This window comes from Sinocyclocheilus grahami, unplaced genomic scaffold (assembly GCF_001515645.1).
Source record: "Sinocyclocheilus grahami isolate Dianchi unplaced genomic scaffold, SAMN03320097.WGS_v1.1 scaffold1716.1, whole genome shotgun sequence".
NCBI lineage: Eukaryota > Metazoa > Chordata > Actinopteri > Cypriniformes > Cyprinidae > Sinocyclocheilus > Sinocyclocheilus grahami.
In genome coordinates, this window is record NW_015506895.1 from 134,140 (window position 1) to 138,485 (window position 4,346).

Below are 4,346 nucleotides of genomic sequence, written 5' to 3' on the forward strand. Positions count from 1 at the left end.
TATGGGTTTTTCACTGGCCGATGCCGATATTTAGAAATCAGGGCAGCCGATGGCCGATATATGACGATGATTTTTTTGGTCGATATGTTTGGCCGATTTTTTTTTTTTCCCTTCATCTCATAAAAGTGAGTTTGAGTAAATGATTATTGCAGGGTACAAGATAGTAATAGGAGTAGCAGCCTAATTCAGAGTAATAATACATGGCTCAAAACTTAAGCACCTTCTCAAAACAGTTCTGAAGCATGCTTTTTGTTTATGTTTGCTGACAGACACCAGTGTTTCCCACAGACTTGCAAATACAAACTCATTCTCTGCCAGCAGGAGGCACTGTTGGAGCGAGAGATATAGCGGTTTCCCCGGTGATGGCTGTAATCAAATAAGCACTGCGCTCACAAATGCTACTTTATCAGGCATTACAGGAAAGATTATATGAAAATGACACCAAAGCTTTTCTGAAGACGGTCAGTTCTTTTCAAAGATACATTCATATAAAAACACCAGCGCTGCATTTTAATTTTGAAACGTGCAGTGATCAGTTTATTCAGCGAAGTAATAACTTAATGTATGGAAACACTGGACACTACTATAAGTCAAATGGCCAAGTGATAAAAATAAAAGAGTTCACACATAATACACAGCCTGCTGCTCATAACTGCGTAGAGTGCACTGGCCACAAGCGATGACATCGTGGATGCTACTGTTGGACCTACACACACATTTCACGAAGAAAGTTAACGTGCACGTTACAATCAGCCCAGAAGTTTCGTCTGAATTGCATGCGTTTCTACTTTAACATGCAAATGACTTGTTGCACTTATGAATATGATAACTTTCTGGCATCAATTCTAGTAGGGTAAAACGTAATTACGCTTTCGAAACGGTCTGTTTTGCCCTGCCATCATTAGCTGAAGCTGTGTGTGAACAAGAAACGGCTCCAGAGTGTGAGGTGCTCCATCTCTCACGCAGTCTCTTCAGAGGGAGTTCCACAACAATGCTTAGCTGCCTGCAGGTGCACCTGCCTATAAATCTGCCTAATTTGCAGCACAATCGGCCAAAGCCGATTAATTAAAAAAATGCCAAAAATCGGCCGGCCGATCGATTGGTCGACCTCTAGTTATTTCTGAGCTTGACTTTCAATTGTGACCAGTGGATTTGAAAAATAAGCATGACAGTTTGATAAAAATGTAATCTATAGCCTAATAATTCACGTATTCACTAGTGTTGTCTGCAACCTGATCTCCGGCGAAAGGCTTTTGCACACACAAAAAAAGAAAAGCCCTATATGAACAGGCAGCATAATGAAGAGAGTGGATTTTCCTGATGGATCTCAGATCTATAAGATGGTTTTTGTGTGCGAGGTTACAAACGTAGCCTATGCTCCTTTTCTATGTGCGTTCCTCACTTAAAACGAAAGTGAAAGTAGCCTATGCATTCGGGATAGTTTAAAAGAACTCGGGTCTAATCGAGTCCATTTGGAAAAAGCATGTTTATTTTAAATTACCCGAGACCGCTAATACCGAACCCTACCCGTGTCCGAGGCACTTGTCGAAGTTTTGGACCCGAACCCGCTCGGGTCTTGTGTCGGAACTCGGGTTTTCGGATCCAAGTGGACCCATGAAGACCTCTACTGTGGAGTAGCGCATAATACGATTGACTGGGTTCGAGTCAGTCTTTTGCCAAACTCGCTTTTCCTTTTCTCATCAAATATCACATCGGAAAAATGGAAATCAATTGCTTAACGAGTATTTAATAATAATGTATTAATTAGGTAGGTTTAGTGTTACTACAGTGAATCCATTGTAAATATTAATTTGAGGATTGAAAAGTAGGCCTATTCTAACTGCATTGTTGTCACACAGTGTTTCTCCTGTTTTCTGTGTCAGTGTTGTCGAGAATGGCAGCGCAGTTTCATCTGCCTTTAAACTAGTTTAAATCACCGTGACATCTGTGGTTTATATAGGAGAGCTCTGCTCCAAACTCGAACGCATCTCACAGTGCTGTTTAGTGGTCGCATGATCGAGACCTGCGAGTAAAAAGTCTTTAGGCAGAGCTAATAATGATCCGTGCAGCGCGCTTCACGTGAGTAGCACTCTTTTGCTTTCGGTGCGCTAAAGAAATGACAGCGCATATGAGTTATCAAATTGTTGTCGCTCACGTTTTACTGATACATCTGGCCTAAAATTTAGCGCTGTCACCTTGTGTTCACATTGTGAAACTGCATGATTTGTAAATTATGATTGGTGGGCCACATATAATAGCCTACATTTCAATAGACAAGCTGCGGGCTGTTTTTTGGCCCGTGGCCGGACTTTGGACACCCCTGCCAGTTGCTATTTACAGTGAAAATAGTTATATGTATTTACACTAAGTGACAACAGCAGAATTTTAGATATGTGCTATTTACACAAAGTGAAAAACAGCCATTCTATTTACGTTATGTAAAAGTAGCAGATCTTTTCAATAAGTGTAAATAGTAGATAATTAGATGCTATTTATACTTATAAATAGTGGCAGATACTATTTGCACCTCAGTATTGTTGTACATTAACAGGATGCAATAATAACAATGATTTTAATAATGATTTTATTTATTGAAATTATTAAATAGATGCTGCCTTATTGGGAGAACAAAGCCCTCCCTATAGCCTGCCTACCCCCAATTAATACATTATTATTAGACACTCGTTAAGCAATTGATTTCTAATTTGCCGATGTGATATTTGATGAGAAAAGGAAGAAAAGCGAGTTCGGCTAAAGACGGACTCGAACGTATCATTCGCTACTCCCCAGTGCATTACTCTCCATCCCACCACACTGCAAATGCTAAATAACACTGTCCAACGAGATGAAATGAACATGACACGAGTTTTTATTCTCGACATTTTTCTTGAAATTCAATGAGCTTATTCCCACATTCCCACATTTTTTATCTCGAAACAGCGACTTTATTCTCGAAATTTAATGAGTTTAATCTCAACATTTTATCTCGACTTTTAGACTTTTATTTAAAGAGATTTTTCTTGAAATTTAACGACTTTAATTTTGAGATGGTTTTATTTTTTTTAATGTTTTTTTATTGCTTGGCCCTAATCCTCTTCCGTACGTTAAAGACAGTCTCCAAAAAAATTGAATAAAAAATTGAAATGACAAATGGAAACAGAATGTGGCACAAACTGGGAATTGGATTTCATAGGGCTGTAATTTACAACTTAATTTACTTTATACTGTTTACAGGTTTACTATTATATTTATATTAGGTTATCATATTTCTTACAGAATTACTTTTTGTTCACTTAAAGTAATGTTACATAAGCAACCTACTGTCTGGGATGGAGCACCAATGCTCTGACAGACTTCTTGTGGTTTGTCAGTGTGGCTCTTGTTTTGCCAGCAACCAGATCCCAGAGTCTTATGGTGGTGTCATGACTTCCTGAAGAAAAAATATAAAGCACACTAAACATAAACATAATAGAACGAACACAACGTATTTCCTTTAGAAATGTATCAGCAGCAGAAATCTGTTTACATGGTTCATACAGAAACTGCAAAATGAAATTCCAGGACTTAAGGACTTCTCAGACATGATTTTTAAAGAAATTTTACCCCAAGGACTAAAATCAGTAGTGCCCTCGACTAAGGATTTTTCTGGTCGACTAGTAGTCATTAATTTTAAGCATTAGTCGACTAATCGCATGTTTTTTTAATAAACCATTTAAATCATGATAAAGAGCCTTTAATTGCCTACAAAGCCTAAGAAGCATTCAAACGCACGCATAAAGCCTGCCACAGCACACCGCAGAAGCTATGATTATGAATGTGTCAGGGAAAAACAGTAAAGAGGCTGTATTAACATTTTTATAATTCACTGATAAACAAGTGCTTTCTTTGTTTCGGTTTAAGAGATGAAGTCGGCGATACTGACTCGTCATCTCCCCAGTAGTGGGATGCACTTGTATGCATGTTTCATACAGATTACATAATCTGAGAATATTTGTTTTCCATTTGAACTGGTTCATTTGAAACTAGACATTTCTCTCTCTATAGATATATTTTTAATATCTGTAAGGCAAAGATATAGGCTACACGGAGTTTCGCACTCAAGTTCACAGACCGAGACGGCAGAAAGCACATCCCGTTTCTTTCATTATTTTACAAAAGCGCGATTTGTTATTGTGAATGCACACAAATAAACGTAGAGTCTTTACAGATTTGAAAGATGTATTACTCTTATCTGTATGAGTATTTATTTACGGAGTATTTTAAGAGCAAGTGAATGCACCGGCGCCTCCGTCTGTCCTGCAGTGATCGCTACTGTTCAGCTTCCGCACAGACACTTGAATAGCGGA

General features: G+C 38.4%; 1 protein-coding gene across 1 annotated transcript in view; it reads right to left on the reverse strand.

The window, feature by feature from the left end:
* The window catches only part of LOC107572201 (pleiotropic regulator 1-like), a 7,433-nt gene extending 3,927 nt beyond the window's left edge, over positions 1–3,506 (reverse strand). Inside the window, exon 1 of the transcript XR_001607295.1 lies at positions 3,322–3,506. The gene's annotated coding sequence lies outside the window, so the exon portion shown is untranslated. The remainder of the gene's footprint in view (positions 1–3,321) is intronic.
* Positions 3,507–4,346: the final 840 nt, after the last annotated feature.